Here is a 24,303-nt window from a genome sequence, read left to right on the forward strand (position 1 = left end):
GAATTGTCTCTATATACATTGTTGTCAATTAAAGTTATAAAAAAACCTACATAGAAGCACAAAGTAACGGTTAAAATTGGCATGTCATCATATATATCAATATTTTTGAGGTGTTGCGTTTTTTTGCACCTCAGTATATTTAAAGTTTGTTCAAAATATTAATCAATATTGGTGTGTAAATATTCTTCTCCAATTACATGCATCAATTTACCAAGAAATTTACTTTAGAATATTCAAGAATTAAATTAAGGATATTAAAATAGATGTTATGTAATCACAAAATACAGTTTTTCGTGCAAAATTGGCACAGAAGAAAAATAAAGTTTGAATCTTGCATAATTTCCAGATTCCGAGAAATTGTCGCGCAGCATTTTTGTGGACCCCATGAAAGACCAACAGACAGAAAAGTATCGGCTGGTATCGCTAGATGAATTCCAACCGATACTTTCCGATTCCGATACCGATATTTATAGGACACACACAGTATATGAATTACGCAAATTATGTATTAATAACTGAAAAATATTAAATAAGGCCTTTCGAAGGAAGACAATCGCACACTCCTCACCCCGAAGATCCTCAAGTTAGGGTTGTCAAACCCGTAACACTTTAACCCCATCTGTAGATCGATAGCAATGTCTCGCTCCAACCACATAGGAAATATGCAAATGACTGGTGGGTGCAACACATGAAAAATTCCCACAAGAAAAAATGGAAATGTTCACTGGCCCCTCTCGCCAATCTACTGCGGCCTTGGCAAGTGTCATAAAATACCACAATGCATTTATGCAAATTTATCAATAACTAAGAAAATAAAATAAGGCACTTGAGAATTCAATAGTCTCCTGAGTCCCCTACAAGATCCTCCCCTTTAACCCGCCCTTGCAAGCTACTAAGATTGGTAGTTGTAGTTCACGTAAATAATTTTCGCCACCAAGTTTCAGCGTCCAGGGCACATGCCACCTGCTGCCCTCCCACCTACGATCTTTCCACAGTGAAATCATATGAAAAAATGAAAAAGTGAGGAGGCTGAAGTACAGCGCCTTGAATAACGTAGTGTGGAAAACGACCCAAAAAACTGGTTCCCCAGACGGATGAGAAACATAGATGGCAGTGCGATCAATGTCGGTGCTAATTTTCTTATGAAAGTAATGCGGCTTTGTTAGTTTTTGGAATATATTATGTAGATTTGTTTGTCTTGAAAGGCGGTACGTGAATTGATGGAAACAGTTATATTTGTTGAGTGATTTGCAGTCACGAAACGGTATTAATTTGGAAACAAAGTAAAATAAAATTAATAAATAAATAGCATGAGTAACACAAGAAGAAACATCGCAAAGTGATTCCGGACGTCAGGTGTTGGATTGTGTACTAGAGTTTTATTTTTCTGTGTTATTAGAATATAAATAGTATCCTGAGAGATATTTCATACCGAGGCGACAAACCACAAATGTCGCTTGAAAGCGAGCAGTCGGAAATCAATGCAGCCTTTCGAACCGTAGGGACACAATCTCTGACTGCACCGTTTCCTCAAGGAGATTTTAGACCAAAGCGACACGCGACAAACGCTACGAGGATTTCACACCAAAGCGACACGGGTAATTCTGTCCAAGGCAACTTTCATACCGAAGCGACATACGTTGCTTGGAAAGGAGCCAATCAAGAGCAACATTTCACATCGTAGCGGCATGACGGGAAGCACAGGCCAGCGTTAGGTTGGTGAAATCCTCAAGCGATAAGTGACGCGTGCCGCTTGTCGCCTTGGTCAATCTCACAAAATGGCCCAGTTTGAGCGACGCACAAGCGACACGTGTGACTTATCGTGTCGCCTAGATCTGTTGTTGTAATGTGCGGTTTATCGTGTCGCCTATCTGTTGTTCGCAAGCAACGCTTGGTAATAGACTGAAGGCACCATGTCGCTTGTTACTTAGTTGGGAACTCCACCTGTAGCCCTTCGCTTCGGTCTCAGCACCCTTCCTTTAAGGAGCTTTCCGACCGAAGTAACAAGTAGCACGCGAATACGCCATATGAACGTGTCGTTTGCTGTTTGGACCCTCATGTGCAATGAATGCTATTTTACAGTCTGGAAGTGTGTGTCACTAGTGTGACAGTGTGAACATCCCGTGTCGCTTGTCCCATTGGTTTGAAAGTTGCCTTACACTCATGTCGATGGCACTAAGAACGTTTTGTGGGGTTCCCCTTGTCGTTTCATGCAATCATCATTATCATCATCGCCGCGATTAGTTTAAAGCGGAAGAAAAGAGACAGTAAATATCAAAAATACAAATGCTTCAGTGTTTATATCTTTAAAAGAAATGATGATGATGATAATAATAATGAACCTAATTCATACACAAAAATTTAGTTGCCAAGAGCATTCCACGCGTATTTTTTTCCCGTATTATTAACGAAAGTATGACGATAACAGGAGGTGGTCGACTGTCTAGAATGTTCGTTAATATCTTCGCGACCACTGTACCAAATATCATAGCAATTATCACATTCATAGAAATGCTTCATGTAAAAGAATCAGACGTTGCAGCGAAAACTCCATTTACTTCCATTATAAGCAGTCGAACACCAAGCACCGGGGTCAACACCAGCGCCTCTAGCGGATCATTTTCGAGTGGAACCAGCCAGAGAGCGCAGAACCGTGCCGTTTTCCACACTACGTTATTCAAGGCGCTGTAGCGGAAGTAATGGTGGGAATAATCTGTAATGAGAGTCATATTTAATATAGACCGAAATACTATACAAAATCCCCATTTCAGAACAAATAGTATGTATTTGTATTTTATTGTTTACTGGTGGGGGGGGGGAAGAGTAAAGACTGGGATGGTTGTTAGCCCATCATTCCCATCCCCCACAGCTCACCGTTGTTGTCACTGCTTTGCCATGCGTGATGAAAAATACCCTAATATATTTTTAAAATTTGTCCCAACTGTGTAAACATCTGAAAAGCAAAATAAGGTTATCACTCACCGCCTCCTATCTTTCGTCGTCTCCTATTTTTGTCACCTCTTATCTTTATTTGCTTTCACCGTTCAGTTTCCATTGTAGTCCCTCCTGCTCCTCCAAAACTACCGCCCTATGGAGCGTCGCAAAATGCCATAATAGTTACTTTATTTCATTTCAACCGTGGAAATTATTTATCAAAATCTGTAAAATGAAATATAAGGTCCTTTTAGGTTCTGTGTCCGCCAGATCCCAAAAGCCAATGTAACATCCACCCAAAAGAAAATGAAGCACCCCTCACCCATGTTCATGTCATAATCCACGTAAAGTATTTAATTAGGACAGTGTTTCCGGATATATATATTTTTAGCTTTAATGAACACTTCACTTGAGTTATTCCTTTTCTACATCTAACATGTCACTATCGCATCAAATACTCTGTAGTGCAAAGTGGAAACTCGATGATCTGTTTTGCGTCTAGTATGAGCAAGGTTTACCATTAATCAGGGGATATGAGATGAATCGAACATCACACCAAGACCGTTGATTCATTACCTCCCCAAAATCGTTCATCATATCCCCCCCCCCCGGTTTTAATTGTTGTTTGTTTGAATACAATACCATGTTAAAATGTCCATATATTTTTAATAGTTCAGTCTTCGAAATTATGGAAAGCTGGCACATTGATTGGTTAAAGGTAATAAGTAAAATTATATAAATATGCCTTTAAACAGTGCGAATGGAGAATAGATTTATGAGATTTATATAACACACAATTTGAGTATTTAGCAGAAATTGTTACACAACTTAAGATAGAAAATTCAACCTGGGCAAACCAAATAACATGCTGCAGCCGTGTGACCGATTCAATTATTGTTTCATGGGACATTACAGAACCTTGGCTATTAATTCCTTCCCAAGCTAATTGCGAGAATTTAATACGGTTCCTCCTTCAAAGAATTCGCTCCCTCTGCTTGGGATAAATATAATTATTTTAGTAATTCATAGCAATAATTACGTGGAGTCTATCTTCAGTGCAAATGTCACTTGTTATAGTAAAATTGTCCTGCGACAAGGTGTTAGAAATGCGAAGAAATTTGATATTATTTATTTTTATTTTTCTGTTTTATCGGGTAACGTGCAAGGTGTTACTGTACAATATGTAGTACACTTAATACAATTATTACAGCATACAGGGAATCAATACTACAATAATACGGCAAATAGAAGTCGATCATCCAAATGATGCACCTGCTTTAAATTGAGCAGACATTATAAGCAATATATTGTAAGAAGTGATGTTATGAATCAACACCGAGAAAGTAGTTCATGTCTTGTATTGCAGTATATATATATAGTATATATATATATAGTATAAAACTTTACTAAATTCGAAACACGCATTATCGTAATACAATATTGCGAGCGAACCGAGAAAGAAAATTTTTGTATCCATTTCTTTGAAGTCTTTCAAGAAAATTAATTCAATGGGATGTCAATACTTTCTTATAACCCTGCGATATTTACTCTTCCCTAGCTCCTCCTTTCGCACGTTCGGCGCCAAAAACGTGTGGAAACCATACCGCTAAATATAATCCCCTAATTATAATATTCGAAGTTTCCCCCACTACAGAAATCCATCGACATCTAAGATTTAATTAACACTTTAGCTCCTCCCCTTAAATTTAATACTCACCAAAATTTCCGTGCCAATTTAGACTTATTGTTTATGTTGAAGAGTGGAAGTTGCCTCCTCCAAAACAAATAATTCTCAGTCACCAGAATTTTCGCAACATTTTAGAGTCTAGACAATAGTAATATACAAGAATTGGATACCTCCTCAATTTAACGCTCAATGCCCCCTAACTAAAATACCCTCTGTAATCTAAGACTTAACACTGATATTCAAGAGTTGTATATTGTCCCTCCCCCCAACTTTTAAGTCTCAATCCCCCCAGAATCTACGTGTCAATAGGTAAGAGTTGGATATCCCCTTATTATCCTTTACAATTCCTTTGGAAGTCCACAAATTGTTATTGCAAAGCAGCAATGGTAACTTGTGTCCAATGCTATATTGTTTACGTCAAATATTCATCATAAAAATCCCCCCCCACCCAAATTGGGTGCACGCAAAGGGCGTCAACAAACTCACCTGTGAGTATCCCTGCCCCTAAGTACTTTTTTTTTCTTCATTTAATGGATTAAATATGGTGCATTTAAGGTGTAACATTTCTCTCTCTCTGAGGCCTCCCCGATGGCGCAGTGGTAGCGTCGTTGCCTTGTAATCAAGGGGTCCCGGGTTCGATACCCGGTGGAGGCACATAGTGGTTCGGATCCCAGTCCAGTCCCGATTAGCCTTACTGTGCATAAAGTGGACTTAAAACACCAAATCAAACCAAACCAATTTCTCTCTCTCTCTCTCTCTCTCTCACACACAGACACACACACACACAGGAAGAGCGAGAGAGAGAGAGAGAAAGAGAGAGAAAGAGGGAGAGAGAGAGGCAGAGAGAGAGAGAGATAGAGAAGGGAGATAGAGAGAGGGGGGAGAGAGAGAGAGATCCTTTTCTTTCTTTCTTTCTTTCATTCCTTCTTTCCGAAAGGAAAGAGAAAGAAAGAATGAAAGGCGAAAGAGAAGAGAAGGAAGAAAGCCCTCTCTCTGTCTCTCTCTCTTGAAAGAAAGAAGAGAGAGTGTCTCTCTCCCTCTCTTTCTCTCTCTCTTTCTCCCTCTTTCTCTCTCATATAAAAATGTTGAATTTAATGTTATTTGAAAGGGAACTGAAGCCCCCAAAAAATCTCGATGGCGGAGTCTGCGCCGTAGTCCCCCTCGTGGGCACCCCTGACGCACATTGTATAGTTTGTCAACATGTCTAGTCGGTACTACTGGTTGTTTTGTTATAAATAGTGAAATAATTTGGATAATTCGTGTTACAATGCGAAACAGAACGGAGAAAATGGATAAAATATTTGTGGGATTATACAGGTTTGATGCTGAAAAAACTGGGTGAAACAAAAACCACGGTTCAATTTCTGACGTTCGTCTTCTTGGAAACCATGCCCCATCTGAAAATGAAGATCAACACTTTCCTACAGCACTAAGGAATATTTGGTTTCCACTTTCTGGTGATACTGGCAAAGACTAACTGATAAACTAAACTATCCACCCTCCACCATTACGTTACGCGGTAGAGAGACACGAAAAAATTTCAAGCAGCCATCAATTGAATATTTACTCATTTGGTGATCCATCCTGAGTGAAAAAATGTTTCATTTCAATGGATTTGGATTTGAAGGAACAGTAAAAGACGTAACGACAGCATTTCTTCTCTCACACATCTGAGTGGCTGCAGTTTTTTTTTTTTTTTTTTGCTTCGTGAGAAAGGTGTCTCGTTTGCTGCCCTAGCTATTTGATGTTAGCGACCTCTGAATTCCTTGGGAAATTGTTGAGATGCCTAGCTATAATATGAGAGTGGTAAAATTACTGGGAAATCCTTCGTGCAGATGAAGAAATGAAAGTTTGTAAAAATTACGGCCTGTGGAATTGGTCAGGTCACTTCTGGAACTAAAACATTGTGAGGTTTGCCCTATTCTCATATTTTTAGTTGTTGAGTTTGTACTTAAGTCCGATTTATGCACAGAAAGGGTAATCGGGACTGGATGTAGAATATAAAGTGCGATATGAACCACTACGTACCTCCACCGGGTATCGAACCCGGGACTCGTTGATTACAAAGGTACGCCGTTAACACGTATGTACTCTCATTTCAATAACACGTTTGCATTAATAGTAATTATCTTCGCACTTGTTAGTTGTTCCATTTGTGATATATATTTAAAGACATGTTTAAAAAAATGTGCCTTGAAAAGTTATTTCGAAAAGAAATATGGACATTTTACTGTGATATTTTTGAAGGTCAGGGTATTTTTTGAGGGTGGGACACTCAAGCCTATAACATTGCTTAGTTACGAGTAGTTATATACACGTGTATGTCAAGGACATTTTTAGAGATGGTGTGCTCAAAACTACAAAGAAATAACAGCATTTCCTACTAAATAAATTTAGCCGACCTGACTGAGTTTTTCGCAAGTGTCTCTACCGTAGGCAAATACTGGGAAGGCACCTTGTACAGTACACACAACACTGACTTTTTCATATCACTTTCTTGTCCGTTTCTTCCATCATCCTCCACCCTTCCCGTCTCTGTTAACGTAATAACACAAATAAGTGGCAATATGTAAACTAAACAAAATAATGCTTTCTGCATCGTTGTTGTCTAAAAAAAAGTTTATGTCAATAGGATCCGAGCACTTCGAGTTCTGTCGGTCTTGGGGCTTCAACATGGTGCCAATCAGAGTTCGTTCCTGCCACGTATGAATCGGAACTTTGTCAGCGTCATTAGGCTCTTCAGCCTGAGTGGCAACAGACATGTTGCACCGGAAAATTACCATCTTAAATGCGATGAAACCTGTAAAACATCCACAGATATTTATTCTGGGGTGGTCCCTCTCATAAAACATCAATATTCTTAAAATTCTTCGAACGGACTGCGTAAAGCATTGTAATACTCTCAAAACTGAACCTGCTCTGCAAAACAAGAAAAGTGCCTCATTAAGCAATCAATGTGCCTTTGTTAAGTTGTTAGGTTCAGCATAGCACAATATTTTCAATAATACTAATATAATAAACCAATAAAATTTGTTAAATGACAAGGACTCCTTACCACAAGGAGAATATAATTACTCCTTAGATGCTTAAATATATGTGCATCCACACATGTATGTCTTTCCAGTGACTCATTGCAAGAGTTGGCTATTGTGCTTGACTCAATAAAATAAACTTATTGAGCGATGCCGATTCATAATAATAATAATAATAATAATAATAATAACCCGTGGCTCGACAGTTCTTGAAGGGCATTGGCCTGTCTCCCGACTGCCAGTCTCCCTCCCACAATACTACGCAGAGGTGTGGGGATATTTAACTGGTTACGTAGGGTCAGCACGTAACCCCCCCGCCTCGCCGTTATAAGAGATTTTTATGACCAGGTTAAGCTTCTCAATCGTAGCTCCACAATTTCCTCACGATGGTGGGTTGCCACCGGTCCTATACACAGGCCGAGAACGCAGATACTGAACCCAGGCGGACTCAAACCCATGCCGTCCCACAGTCGGAGCCCAAAAAAACAGCGCCTCAGACCGCACGGCCACGGAGGAGAATGAGGCAGATTCATATGAACCAAAAATAGACAAAAATAACAAAAATGTATTCACTTGTTTAAAATTTTTGATCCTTCGAAAGGTTTGTTAAGGAGTTGAGACAGTTAAATCCACTTTATGCACAGTAAGGCTAATCGGGACTGGATCTACTGTTTAAAGTGGGATTCGGACCACTATGTGCCTCCACCGGGTATCGAACCCGGGACCCCTTGATTACAAGGCAACGACGCTACCACTGTGCCATCGCGGAGGCATCGTTTGCTAAGGAGGATTCTCAAAATCGGTCTTCACGAAATCGAGAAAGATAATGGGCGATTCGAAATCGTACAGTTTGTGAAGATAATTACTTTTAACACGTTGCGTGTTTTAGGTTGTCTCAATAGTATAGTAGAATAGTTATTTGCTGCGAATAATACTACTTGCCCTGAGATATGATAATCTACATAGGCATCATGCCAGCATTATACGTACTTATTTTAGCGTGTATTGCGCTCTGATTCGGGACCACTTGTAACTTTTTGCATATATGCGATTTACCGCCACACAAGCGGTCATTCTTCAATCTGGTCACAAACTACTCGAGCTGGAAGCATTGTTTTGACGCGACGGCGATACCCAACCCTGCCTGTTGATGACCTGCAAGGGGTGGAAAGGCCGCTCCCTCAAAATTTCGAGAAACATCGAAGTGCTCGGTTCCTACACTGACATCCACATTTTTGCACTCTTGAGTTAACTATGACGGTGCAGACTAAAGCAGGATGCAGGATAGAAGGAATTAGACGAAGGTTACGTTGAATGTACCCTCCCGACATTAACCAAGAAAGACTGAGGTAAAATAAAAGATAAAGATTTATCTTTCAATATCTGCGCACCCCTGAAGCCTCTGCATATGATCTTCTAACGGTTAATCAGCATTGCTATATGATAGCATGCAATGTTGATTGGGCATTATCTATTGTCTAGTGCTTTAAACTTTGAACTCTCTCGAAATATAGTGTTAGAATAAGTATAGTTTAGAGCACTAGGGCTCGATAATGCATAATGTCCAATTAATGAAGCTTGCTTATGTAGAACCATTGCCACTAATATTCAGAACTAATAGCTAGTCTATATGTTCTAGAATTTTGAAAAAATGTGTTAGTACATATAATATTAATTTTATAAATTGCTGTCTCAATTTTTGTCTTCTGTTTCCTTGTTTCAGAAGAAACTTGTTCTACTGGTGTTATGTGTGGCGCTCCTGAAACCAAGCATATCTCTAATGAAGATCTGTGGTGCGAGGGAATTCCGACAGGCCATCATGGATGTATGCAGTTACGCAGGGCCTAAAGTTGATTTAAATGAAATAGGTAAAAATCTATGTAATTAGATATATACTACAACTTTGATCTAGGGCATATTACCTTTCTTTCCTCACCCTGGTCACTTAAACGTCCTACAAAAAGAAAGATAAATGTCTTTTCAAATGCAATTTTATCCTCCATTAAGCTCTTTATGTTCTCTATGTTCCAAAATAGTGATACACTATTTTATATTATCCACCTGAAGAAGGTGGCTATGTAAACTGAAAAGGCAATTCTTTGTGTAAATATTAACAGTCATATTGAATATCTCAAATTAGCTGTGTCTTGCCTTCTTACCATTTTGTCAGCTTTCTTGATCACGGAGCTCTCAAAATACATAAAATTATATTTTAGTTATTCTTATCTCAGTCCACATGATTAATATTTTTTTGGGGGTGTGTGGAAATATTTTCAAAGTATTCATTTTAAAGTTAAATATGAATGTTATGGCATTATAACTGATTCTACGAACGCGCAACTGTAGACAACACGATACATTGGATGCCCATGACGGCCGTTGACAACCATATGTCCGCCACACTCAATAACTCAAACAAGGTGTAGGTATCATTTCGCTATTCTGGCTACTTAGACGGAGCTCAAATGCATAGGATTTGATACTAAATATGCTTATCTTGGTCCACCTAATACATTACTTTCGTCCATGTTCATTTATAGTGAAAAAATTATATATTAATTGTTCAGTTTAAGTTTTAATCGGTTCCATCAAATGCGGCGTTGTCAAAAATGTAGAAAGCGACATGTTGCACTCTCTCAATGGCCGTATATAAAATTAAAAGAATGTAAACTCGATATAAACCCTGTGAAGTCGAAGGTTTGATAGGATCTTTTTGTAATCCGTGCAATTTTGGATGCTCAGAGGGACTCCAAAAAACTAAATATGCTTATCCTAGTTCACTTGATACATTAATTTTCCTAAGTAGATTAAGTCCGATTTAACATGTACTTACTTTTCACACAAGCTTTCACCACATCATGTACCTTCATCAGGAGATAAGACAAGAATAGTCAAGTTAAAACATGGGAAGGTAAGGTCGTAGCGTTCCAACATGAACGCGGGGATCTTAAATAGGGATGTAACTTGCCCCTCCCGATTAATACTATTGCTGATCTGCCAGGGTCAATATTTCTTAATCGAACGGATATGCTACGAGGTAAGTTGGATCTGAGGGTAAAGTAAGATGAAGCCATATAATGTGACGAAAGCTAGAGTGAAAAGTAAGTACATGTTAAATTGGACTTAATCTACTTAGGGAAACAATGGCATGTGGTGTCACTACGCTACGGTGTAAGCTATGCCTTATCCAATATTATCTTTAGACCATTTCATGGAAGACATATTTTTTAATATTAATATTCAGTATAAGTTTAAGTAGGACCTTTTCGTAAATCCCGCCTGTGTACTTATCCCTGGTGATATATAACTTTAACGCTATATACAGGGAGGTTATTTCAGTCGTTTACCGCCAGAGTGACGTTTTCTGCATTGTAAGTTTCTGGAACTTATCGAAAATTGTAAGTTTTTATTCTAGAAATGCAAAAACAATCACTTAAAGTGAAAATGACTATTAGAATTCGAGATTTCCAGTGCTTCGGGAAATTTCGAACATTTCCCGCCCCGAAAATTTTCCGACTTGGTCGGGAAATTGCAAATTTTTCAGTCCCGAATGTCGGGATTTAAAAAAATTACCGTCCTGATCCCGTCCCGTCCCAAAAAATTCTGTCCCGCACACCCCTATTATTCATTAAGGCAAGAATTTACAATACCGGACCATTCTGCAATTTCTATGCTACGTCTTATACTCACGAAATAATTAGTCGTGATGATTTATCTCAAGTTAACATGTTGGGGTGATGTGAAAAAATTGTTCATTAACGTGTAGAAGTTGTAAAATAAGCTTTTCAATTCTCGCAATGATTCTCCGTATACAAGTATGGTAGCCATATTTGTTGATATGAACAAATTACAACAGCGTTGCCACACTGTTGATTTCATACTTGGAGAGCATGGATTGTGTAATAATGGCGGAAGAGAACAGTAAAAAAGTTGTTAATGTTGTACAGATTGTTAGGTGGAGTGTGCAGGAGGATGGCTGTGAGCTAATTAATAAACTTATGGATTTCAGTATATTGCCAAAGAACGTGCTTACATGTGACAGCGACAATCACGATGTAGAAGAACTGATTTGATTACAGGAAAATTTGGCAACAGTACATCAATCATAAAATTGCAGGATACGAAAATGGCGTCTTCGATGATGAACGTTTGCCGTTAAAGTGCTACGAAAATAAGATTTTTTATCGGTTCGTAATCACAATTACCGCAAAACCATTCAGGAATAGCCCCACTGACCATTCTCGGTAAGGTTAGGTTAAGTTAGGTTAGGCAAGGCAAACATAGTTAAAATTTGGGCTCGACAAAAACATGCACGGGTAGCCCAACAAACCATTGACGGATAGCCCCACGAACCATTCAGGTACGGTTAGGTTAGGTTAGGATAGGCAAACATAGTTAAAATTTGGGGTCGTAGTAATATCAGGAATGTATATTTCGGTTTTTAAGTATTGGAAACACAAAATCTTCCGGTACATAATGAGCAATCGTGCCGATCGCGGACCACTCAATTTCACTAATTTTGCAATTTCTACACGTGACCCCCCAAATTTTAACTTCAAATTCGTGATTAGGAGGCCTCAATTAGTGAGTATGCCAAATATTACAAAAATCGGCGAGGGGTCATGTATTGTAAATTCGCTCCTTCATTAATTGTGGAAGCACCGAGCAGAAAGATTTGGTAAGTAAATGTGTATATTTTATCTTCTGTTTTGCATGCTCATGAGGTGTTTTTTTTAGTCACTTTACTTGGCGTAGGGACATTTGGTCAGTTGTAGGGACATTTTGACTACGTCTGTAGGGACATTGCCGAAAAATGGTTAGCAACACTGTCGGCTACCAGACGTAGTCAGTGTACGTTCATGTTCACTTCTGTTTGCGTTTATCAGTACGCGTGTTGTTTATACTATGTTATTGTAATGTGCTACTCATGGCCAGTGCTTTATTGTGTGTTAATTGTTATTCATTCATTACTTATGCCGCTAAACAAATATAGTCTTTAACAAAGAGTTTTTATGTACGATAATTACGTGAAAACGAATTCTTGCAGAAAAGTTGTCAGGGAGACAGGATCTCTTGAACCTAAGAAACGTGTTGTATTGCTGTTGAAGGAGGTCATTTTCAACATCTCTTATAACACAGGAGGTTATTGATCATCATTATTATTACTTTTAAATATCATTTTACGCTTTCGGTTTGCTTTATGCGCCGGGATGCTGTCTTCCCTTTCTGTCAACTGAAGATAAAGTAGCGATGTCTAATCTAAGATTAGATGTCAGAAATAAGGTGCCAGAAATATTTGTATTTAAGAGGACACCTTTTCCAGCATCCTTGCGACAAGGTACGTGCTTATTTCAATTGTAATTGTAACTGTAATCTTGAAAAGTGGAAACATTACAAAACAAGCGGTTTCTGTTACGGACTTCCTGAACGCAATTTGCCGGGACCTGTTGCATGAAGAGTCCCCCGAACGGCGGTTAACGACTGAAATAACCTCCCTGTATTTTGCATTGATGTTGACTCAATATCAAGACTTTCGGGCTACATACCGAGGATCGAACTCCGCACCTTTCACACTTGCGTTGTAACAATTAACCATTTTTCTGTTTCGTATTTCTCACTTTCTTCTGCGAACGTCAGTATGACAAATAGAACACCCATGACCTAGGATTTGAATTATCATTCAATTATTAATGTAACGTCGTTGCTGTTATTGCTGGCCACTCTCCATATAATTTTAGTTTCACATTGTTGTTTCCATATTTGGAAATGTAATTAGTTTATTTTCCTTTTTTCTAGTGAAAGTATTCCCTGTGTGGGATCCCTTGCGGCCATTTCTCGAAATGGAGCAGAAATTGCAAGAAATCAAGAGAGCAAATCCACCTAGAAGCGCTGCCGAACTCTTCTACAGATGCTGTGTCGAAGGATGCACCAACATGGACCTCATTGGAGCCTGCTCATGAATATCTTCGTATCAACATACTCACACATTTACAAACAACTCAATTTTCCACAAAATATCATCTAAAATGTATCAATGTATTTAACACTTGATAATGAATTTTCAGTTTAATGGTTGTGAGAATGTGAAGAAATTATGCTATTTCTACTGAATTCAAGCTTCACAGGAAGAAGCACCTTGTCCCAGACATTTTTACGTGACTTTCTAAGAAATGAAAAATGCATGCAAAAAAATTTCAAAACTCCGCCCAACCTATTTGGATTCACAGTTTCACATAATTGTTAATTTATCATAATTGAGACATAGGTATATCATTTCCCCTGCACTCTGTCTCACACAATTACACCAAGTGATTTTTTTAAAGAGCACTTTTTTGGTAATAAAATAATTGTTATACACCAAAAAGCAACATCGATACACGTACAGTCACCAACAATAAAAATGGGACTCCTAGATCCTCAAATGCTCGCATACCTGCAACTTTCTTGCTCAACTCTAAGGCGATAAGTGAATTTTAATAGCAAATTTTCAATGGTAACTTCTACAACAACAGCAGATTTAGGCAACACACATAACTCTTTGCAGGAAAGAGATTATTCAGGATCTAGGTGTCCTCTTCTTATTGCCGGTGACTGTACGTAAGCTCCAGAATTCATAACTCTAGATGTAATTTTGTCCAACAGATTAAAGTGCACACCAATTGCGTAGGCAGGATTTTTTCTGGGGGGAGGGAATTGGAACTTATAGCTGGATATTAAGTAGCTGCGTTCTAGGAGGGGGATGGGATACACTACAAAACATTTCATAATTACCATTTCCAACCTTAGTTTTAAAAGTGGTTCAAAGGCAAAAATGATAATCGGGAGTTATATTAAGAAGGGGAGGTGCATTTACCACTCTGATTTTCCCGAGTTCTTCACAACTGGCATTTGAATTCTATTTTCTAAAAAAATCGGGAGAAGGTGTAGCCTCATCAGCCCCCCCCCCCCACGGCGTATGCCAGTGGTGCCTACTAACGAATATCTATTTGATATTAGAGTTGGTAAATTATATATATATATATATATATATATATATACATATATAAATAAGAATTAAATTACGAACAAATATTTCGTTAAATTGGTGTTGACCTAATCTCATCACAAATGAAAACAATGGTGCTAAATATCATTAGAGGGGAAAATGTTACTTCGAATAGAAAATTCGATTATTCGAAATTCAAGATAATGTATTTGTTTACTTGTTTAAGACGTGTTTATTGTGCTTATTTATAAACGTACGCTACTTCCCAGGACATCATTCAGTATCATGTAACAGGCAATCATTTTTGTCTACACAAAAAATCATATTAAAATGTAATGTCTTACAAGAGATAAATTAATCTATCAATAAAGGTAAAAAATAAAGTGTATTGTTCGATATTTTAATTAATTTTCTTGACTTTTCTATGTTTCTTAGGTTAATTAAACTGATGAAAAAAGATAAATAAATAATAACAACACTACCATCGTAAGCGAATCCAACTCTCACGCTCAGAATTCGAACATATTTTTTCGCGGTGTGTCGCTAACCACTATACTGTGAGGTGGGGCTGATTGAAAGAAGATAACGGACTGGACATTAGCTCAGAATGTAGGACGATGAAAATTCACTATAGTCATCACCTGACTACTGAATTTTAACTCTTCTTACCTACCAATGCACTGAAATATAATTTTGAGTGTCGGTATTTCTAAGGTTCAAATCTAGAGTTTTGATTTTTTGTTTTTAAGTCCACTTTGTGCACAAAGAGGTTAATTGGGACTGGAACTACAGTTCGAGGAGGATCCGAACCAACATGTGTCTCCAACGGGTGTCGAACCAACGTGTGTCTCCACCGGGTGTCGAACCAACATGTGTCTCCACCGGGTGTCGAACACGAGACTCCCTCATTGCAAGACGACGACTATACCATCGCCCTGTACAGATCTAGAGATGACACCGAGACGAAACGAAACTTGGCACAGTCTCATCTACAGCAGTGTTGCCACATGAAGGAAAATTTCATTTTTGCAGGGAAATTCGGACCGAATTTAAACTAAAAATGGAATTCCATGAAAGATACAAAAATTACATGGAAATATGAAACCATCAGGCTCAATATTGGAACAGATTATATGTATTAAAGATTATACTAGTTCCATTTTCATATTCATAATCCTTTGCTGTTAGTTCTTCAGTATAAGCCTAGTGTCTACTTACATATTTATAAAATATTTACGTCTTTTTCCTACGTATTCGGTTAAAAAGACGATGAGGATGAATGAATGGGTGAAGGAACAAACACAATTGTATATTCATGCCTGGCTTTCTAGACGTCTGGTGCGGTAGCGATAACTAGGCTATTAGCAAGTACTAGTACGTGATGAATTTGTAAAACATTTTGATTCTAATATGTACGAACATGGGCCAATGAAAATATTGCTGACACTACTACTACTGATACTACTAACTACTATTATCATTATTGTGCGAGTTCTTTGTATGAAGGGAAAAATTGGACTAAAAAGGGAAATTTTGCAAAGGGGAAATTTTGTCGGCAACTCAACACAACACAGATCTAGAGTTGTAAATGCTTGTTTTTATCGGTGTCTTCTTGTCGCGACACCCGAGACACGTATGATACTGAGAATTATAAAAAATACTTATTAAAACACACATATCACATATTAGTCTGGGTACTAATGCTGAACGTTTGTGGCTGATCTTGACAGCTTAGAGCGTGTACATTTCATATTTACTTAATGACACCCTGGCATCAATGATCGTAGTCAGTATGATGCTTAATATATATTTCACATAAACATTTTGCAGTTACTTCCTCGAAACACCCAAATGTCAAACCCCCTTCCACGCTGTGCAGCTGGACTGAATTTTGAAGACTAACGAGGCTCTGCCGTCTAGACTCGCAGTCAGTGTCGTCTTTGCAATTATCCAAAAGAGAAAGTGGAAGAAAAGCGAAGTAGAATGAAGCAAATAAATTAGTAGTGTAATTGGATGTATTATTGGGCCAAAACTTTTCTTGTATCAAAATTAGGCTAAGATGCCTATAAAAGTTTATTATTCAAGTGTCCCCCTCTATCAAATTTAAGATTTTTTGCAATATTACTGGGATGAAGAGGGAAGAGGTATTTTTGACTGAATAGAAATATTTAAAACTAAGGCAAAATGTCTATAAAATCTTATTGTTACTGTGTATAACCTACGATTTTTGAGCTTCTGAGAAAGGATGACCTCTTTTTTTAGGTTAATTTGGATACAGCTGTATCTGTCAGATTGTTATTCATAAACTTATTACTTATGTTACTTTCGACACTCTTTTAGCTTTACTTAAAACTAATCCAATAAGCTAACTAACTAACTAACTCTCTAGCCTTCTTAAACCCGAAGGTTCATGGCTGCAGCAACACAGGCCTTCCATCTTTCCCTATCTTGAGCAAGATCTATATACTCTTTTCCATCCCTACCGATTTCCCTTAGGTCCATCTCAACGTTGTCCCTCCATCTTCGTCTTGGCCTTCCTACAGGTCTCTTACCATCAGGTTTCCCAACAAGAATACTGTATACTCCTCTTTCCTCTCCCATTCGTGCCACATGGCCTGCCCACCTAAGTCTTCTTGATTTAATTATTCTAATAATATCTGGACATGAATACAAATTATGTAGTTCTAAATTATGTAATCTTCTCCACTCACCTGTCTCCTCATCCCTTTTAGGTCCAAAGATTTTCCTAAGGATTTTATTCTCAAATACTCTCAATTTATGTTCCTCTTTCAATATAAGGGACCAAGTTTCACATCCATATAATACTACAGGCAAAATTACTGTTTTGTATATTTTAACTTTTAGTTTCTTAGATATTAAACGAGAAGACAAAAGTTTATGAAGAGAAAAGTAACATGCATTTCCTGAATTAAGCCTACTTTTTATTTCCTCTTTAATATAATTTTCATTTGTTAATATTACTCCTAAGTATTTGAATTTGGAAACTGGTTCAAACGAGTTGTTATCAATAATTAGATTTTGATTATTACCTAACACTTGGTTTCGGCCTGTAAGCATATATTTAGTTTTCTCTTTGTTAACTTCCAAACCTATCTCTTTAGCAGTTTTGAAAAATATTTTAGCATTATTATTAATTGTATTCACATCATCCCCCAGTAAGTCTACATCATCTGCATATGCTAACAACTGAGTCACACCATTTAATTTTAGTCCTTCTTTAGTTTCTTTTACCTTCCTAACAGCATATTCTAAGGCAAAAGTAAAGAGCAATGGAGATAATGCATCTCCTTGTTTTAACCCATCATGAATTGTAAATTTGTCAGACATATTAATACCCACACGAATTTTACTTTCTGTTTCACTGGTGCATATTTTTATCATACTAACAAGCTTCTTAGGTATTCCAAACTCTACTAATATATTATATAATTTATCTCTTTTGACCGAATCATATGCTTTTTTGAAATCAATGAATAGTTGATGGACATTTTGATTATATGTGAATAAGTAATCCAATAAGCTCATAAGAGTTTTTTGATTACACTGTAGTATATTGTAATATAATCTTAAATACTTGTTTAAAATATTTTTGTACTATTATGTTAATATGTTGACTTGTAATATTCTGAATTAGGACTAGGCTTAACTTGTTTATCTAGTACTAAGACAATATAATATGCAAAAGTCTTCTAGAATTGCTCTGTGACTCTCTCATTTTTTACATCATAAACATATGATTTTTCACCTATAAGAATAACACTACATATGGTGTCATCAGGGAGTGTTTCATGGAATTCACAGATAATTTTAATGTTTGTCCTGTCATTAACCACAACTTGTTTTCTTTTTGAGGTGTTGATGACAAACATGGGTCTCTGTGTTTTGAATTCATCTGGTGAGTAATACATGTCAGTATTCCCAATTGTGACTCTTTTGAATGCTGAAAATGCCTCACATAACTTAAGAAAATCATCCTTGGACATGTTTAAATTATAACTTTCTCTGGGGAACACCTAATTTCTGCCATTTTTAAGATATATGTTCTTGATGTTGCAGCTATCAAACTTACTTGAATTTTTTTCTTGATTATTGTGTCTTCCAGTCTGAAACAGTACTACCACAAAATCTGGCATGTCATATTGTATTCTAGAGAATGAGTTTGTAGCATCAAATTCATAATAGCTACCAGTGGCAGGCTTCTGCACACATTGATATGTATAAAATTGTAAAGGTACCCGTGGATTTTTTAGTATATCTGCTTTGTATTTAAGAGCATAACTAGCTTCATATTCAACTACTGGAATTCTTAGCTCCATAGTCTGAATAAGGCATTTGCCTTCATCAGGTAGGGTATTCGGCAGAGCTTCCCCAGTAGAGTTTAATGTACTGTACCTCATCAAAGCATTATTATCATTGGCAGCTCTTCTAAATGTAATTCTTAAACCACCCTTCCACATAATTTCTTTATAATCTGAGAAGAATCCTGGCAACAGGCGCATAGGAAACAGTACTGTGTGACTCTTAGATATTATTTTATCACCAGCCTCAAATCCATCTATTTTGTAGTAAGAGGCTTCGGTTTTGGATAATTTTAGTGTGGCCAAAGCTGTAGAGGTAATACCAGGGTAGTCTACTCTGTTTATAACAACACCATGTTTTCTAATCTCAATTTCAGAGAACAGATGTGGCACAAAATTGTCTACCAGTCTTATATTTGAGTTAGCCGGATAATCAGTACCATCGAGCTTGACAACATCAAATTTAATATATAGGTCTGCTCTGTGAGGGTGTATAAATCCATCCCCTACATCAAGGTCAACCTCATTCTCTGTGTTGGGTTGATTTAAATTTGCAAAAGTCCTCCGGTTTGGGGGGAATGATTGTAGCTCATAACTCTCAATATTTTCCATTTTATTTATTTATTTATTTATTTTTGTATGTATTTTTATTTAAATATTAATTTCTATGATGGCAGTTGTTGTGGCTCCAGCAAAATCAACTATTTCTTCTTTTTCATTAGTGACCATCAACTCAATATAATCTATTATATTATGGCACACAGGAAAATATAATGTTGGCGATGGAGTGTAGATGATCGGTTCCATAAATTCAGAGTTAGGTTTAAATGTTGCAATAATGCCAGTTTGTTTGTGAGTGCCTATGCCATTTGATTTGGTGATCATACCCTCGGCCACATTACAGTGAATATTCAGAGTTTCTATAGCTAGGAATTTAGGTATATTAATAGCAGTGTGTTTAATGGCTGGTTTAAGTTTTGTGTTGTTCTCGAATCCTAATAGCTCTCCTATAGTACCCAGATCTACTGTTTCTGTAGCAGACACAATTTCTACTCTGTGAGTAACAGAATTTTGAGTTAACAATATACCTCTAGGTAACTGAGCATTTAAAGTAGACAAATTATACTGGCCTGGAGTAATAACAATTTTTTGGTCACCAACTGCAATTGTGTTGTTGTGGTGTGTAATATTAGGTATCAAGTACATGCCATAGAATGCTGTAAGAGCTATTGTTTTGGGATATACTATATCATCATGTAGTTTGAGTTTCAATATTGAATTTTGGCTGGTGAGATGGAATACTCCCATGATGTTTTAGATACCACAAAGCTTTTTGAAAATTTTCAATTGATGGTTTATTTATTTGAAACAGATATTTAAGAACAGATAAACACAAATGTCCACAATTAATATCTTTGAAATTTTGAATACGGGTATTATTATAATAAAGATTAGTTGATTTTAGATATTTTACTAAATTCTCAGGTGGAATACCTCCAAATGAATCAAACACAAATGCCTCATTGTTTAAATATTTAAGATAACAAATCCAGTGAGTACCCTGATTTTTGTACTTATCCAAATTAACTATGCCACACTCTTTTTTGAGTGGTTGTTCTGGTAAAGAATCAGACATGTACACACCTCTAAAATGTTTGATGCCTAGTGGTTTGATTAAAGCTTCAATATCTTGGTTGGTAAGCGGCTCTTGTTTTTTTTTTAACTTATTCATAACTTTTTTAACACCTTTGCCTTGTTTTTCCATAGGCAGATTATGGCGCTTTTGTTCATCTAATTCTGCCTTATTCTTCTTGGCATCTATTACTGTTCTTGCTATGGCAGCCGATCCCCCAGCCAAGCTCCCAACAGCGCCGAGAGCTGCTAAAATAGCTGGGATACTAAATATGAATCCACCTATATGTGTTTTTTTTCTAGATTGCTGTAATTTTTTTAATTGTGGGGTACTAAGTAATAATTTCATACCATGTCCCTTGGCAAGACAAGAACTTTTCTTCTTGCGCTGCTTTTTGGTTAGAAGACTATCAATAGTTTTAAGAGATTTAAGACCTGCATAAGGTATCTGATACATAACACCCTTGGCCTTCATTTTTTGGTTTATTATATACATATTTTGGGATTAATTATCACAATTAAATTGTAACTAATTTACTTAATATATTACAACCCCCACCCCAATTTTTGTTTGGTGTTCATAGCTATGGTGGTCCCCAATGCTGCTATTCTCTCTCCTAAAGAAGCATCTTTGCTTACAAATCTACTAAAAGCAGCTTCTTCTAATTTTTTGTCTGCCACATGTCGCTTGTCAAGGTCGGTATGTGTGTTGTATGCTATGTCATGGTCTCTACAAGCAGCATCTAGAGGATTAACACCAGGATCACCTCTGTTTAGTCGATGGTCTAGTTTGGTACCGGGACCACAATACTGATAGCCTGGTATGTGTAGCTCAAATGGCAACTTGTTTATGATGTCATTAACTAGCCCCCGACCCTCGGAGATATTCCAAAATTTAGGTGGTAGAGTATTAATAATTTTTATAAGATATCCAATGCCCTTAGTGTCATTCACTATAAAATTAGACGATTTGGTGCTTATCATGTCCATAATTCCAACTTTTTCATTGTAAAAATTGTGGTTACCGGCATTTTCTTCCCCAGCTATTACTAGCAACCTATCGACAAGTTTCCTGACATCGTCAACCCAAACAAATTCTTTAGGCAATGTGTTGTACTGTTTGATCCCACTACCTGTCTTGATCTGAGACCATATTGGCTTGATTAAGTTGTTGTATTTTGCTCCACTGCTAGACTTGACTATTTTTTGTGTGGGATCATTGTTCTGGTATAGAGCATCTAATTTTATTAATATTTCTTTGTAGTGCTCATAGTCTTGATCTGTATAGCTGCCAGGTCTCTTACGAGTCATCAGTTCCCACAATCCAGGTGTGCCAGGATACTTAACAAAACCACCTCTTTCTCCAAGATGAGATTCTGAATATACTATCAAATCATCTCTCATAAATGTTACTCTAAAATTGCCAATTCTATGTATGATGCTACCATCACGCTCTGTGTCGGCATATAAACCAAAAACCTCATCTTTGTTGTCTTTAGGTGTGCTTAAATATTTTTGAGCAAGAAGACCCAATTCAATAGGATCCTGAGTAGCTTCAATTCTTCGAGGAGGAACAGGACTAGGAGTATGAATACTAGAAAGTGGGGTGATTGGATAATCTAATATGTTCCTAGCAGCTACAGGTACAAGCTCTGTGATCAAATTTTGATTTTGCTCTGTAACAGTTTTGATATTTTTACCTAATTCACTAATAGCATCAATAATAGGTTGTTCTGTACGCTTGTGCTGTTCATAGATACCTCGGTTCTCTACTTTCCATCCCTTAAATCTTTTTACAAGATAATCTCTTAATTTAAGATCATCAATAATTGGTCTTTTCATGGTTATTTATATATGTTTCAATATCTAGAAAATTGTTAATTTTATTTCTATATTTACCACTATTAGGTTTTCTTGTCATATCAACTGTGACAAACCCATAACTATCCTGGTTCCAGCACCTACTGCAAAACTTAGAAAAATTATTGTAACTCAAGTCGCCACCTACATATTCATCATGTATGTGTTTGAGGTTGGTATGGTCTTGATGAAACACACATATAAAATTGCTGTTGTCTCTTATCAACTGTTTTGGTATTTTAGAAAAAGTCTGTGCCAGGTAGAAGCAATCTATGTTTTTGTGTCGGCCCTGTGTAAAAAAATTTCTAACCTTGTTTTGGTTTTCCAATATAATATCATCAAATACAACAACAGAGTTATCGAGACATTCATGAAGTGGTTTAACATCTGATTCAAAAGTGGCTATATCCAGTCCATCATATATCTTCATCAACTGCTGGTATTTTAATTGTTCTAAACTCTTAGAGAAGACATACAAATGCCTATTTTCCCAGTCTAACCAGTTGGGTGCCAATAAAAAATTATCAATCATTACTGTAGTTTTACCACAAGCCGATGGTCCAACAATAAGACTTCTAATATTATCAGGCAGCAGCTGGCCATTTCTCTTATTCTCCTGTTCAGGATCTGGTAGTCTTTTTATAACATCCCAGGTGTTCATAGTATCACTTTGTCTGCCTCGATCCAGCTGTGTTCTGGGAGACCTAGCCATTTGACCAGTATTTTGTTGCCTTTTTTGCGAATAACTTTTTCTATGAGATATGTGTCCGGCTGTTTAGTTTTGTTAAGTTCTTCTTCATAAAACCTGCCTTTGAGAATTTCACCTCGATGATCTTTTATTACATATGTATTACGAGCTCCAGGTTTAACTTGAACCACTTTAAATAATTCAGTACTCCAATTTCTTGTAAAGCCTCTTTTGAATAAGTGCTTATTTTTACTGATTCTTACTTGATCACCAACTTTGTATTTAGGTTTTTTTGTTGTTGGTTGGTATCTAGGATAGTAAACAGTACTGATCAATTTTTGCTCATCAGATGAAGTTACCTCAGAGGGTTTCATGTTGATTGTAGTGTGAACTGAATTATTATATTTATCTAGAAGTTCTGGTAAGATAGTAAGCCACTTATAATTACCTTGAAGGGTAAATTGTTTATACATATGATTTTTTAGAGTTCTGTTGAATCTTTCTATAATAGAGGCCTTGAGATCACTGTAACTCGAGTAATGTTTTATTGACCGGCTTTTAATAAATTGTTGGAACACCAAATTATAGAATTCTTTGCCATTATCTGTTTGTAGATAGCGAGGTGATCTTCCACTCTGATTAATAATTGTCCTAAAAGCTTCTGTAACACATTTTCCAGTCTTAGATTTGAGCGGCAATGCCCAGGCAAATTTTGAAAATGTATCTATAACAGTAAGTATATACTTGTATCCTTTATTGACCTTGTCTAAGTTTTTCAGCTGTCCCGCCTTTAGGCGAGGGGCCATTTCCACCAAGTCACACTGCCATAAATCATCTATGCCTTTTGTAATCACTGGCAGTCGCTTATAGTTATGTCTGGCTGGTTTGTGTAATTCATCAACAATAATTTGTCTAGACATGGTATGTAAACAAGAATATTGCAACTATAGGGTGTTCAGCAGCTGATACTACAGGATTTTCTAAATATAATTTGTCTCCTATTTGTATTTTAAATTCCAGAGATCCATCATCTTCAACATAAGTTGTCTCTAATGTATTGGGATTTGTAAAATCCTCTAACTCTATATTGGTGACCTTTGGTTTGTTGTCAGCATTAGTTATTGATAAGGTAGGGTAGTGATGTGCCTGTGGTTGTAGCCAATATT

The 24,303-nt window shown here is 36.9% G+C and overlaps 1 long non-coding RNA gene across 1 annotated transcript; it reads left to right on the forward strand.

Annotated features, from left to right (window-relative positions):
- The first annotated feature begins 9,381 nt into the window (after positions 1-9,381).
- On the forward strand, positions 9,382-13,658 carry LOC145991203 (uncharacterized). Its single transcript, XR_014442015.1, has 2 exons — positions 9,382-9,521; positions 13,450-13,658. It is a non-coding gene; the product is annotated as an uncharacterized LOC145991203 (long non-coding RNA).
- The last annotated feature ends 10,645 nt before the right edge of the window (positions 13,659-24,303 follow it).

The sequence above is a fragment of the Lepisma saccharinum genome, chromosome 1, assembly GCF_977018435.1.
Source record: "Lepisma saccharinum chromosome 1, izLepSacc3.1, whole genome shotgun sequence".
Taxonomy (NCBI): domain Eukaryota; kingdom Metazoa; phylum Arthropoda; class Insecta; order Zygentoma; family Lepismatidae; genus Lepisma; species Lepisma saccharinum.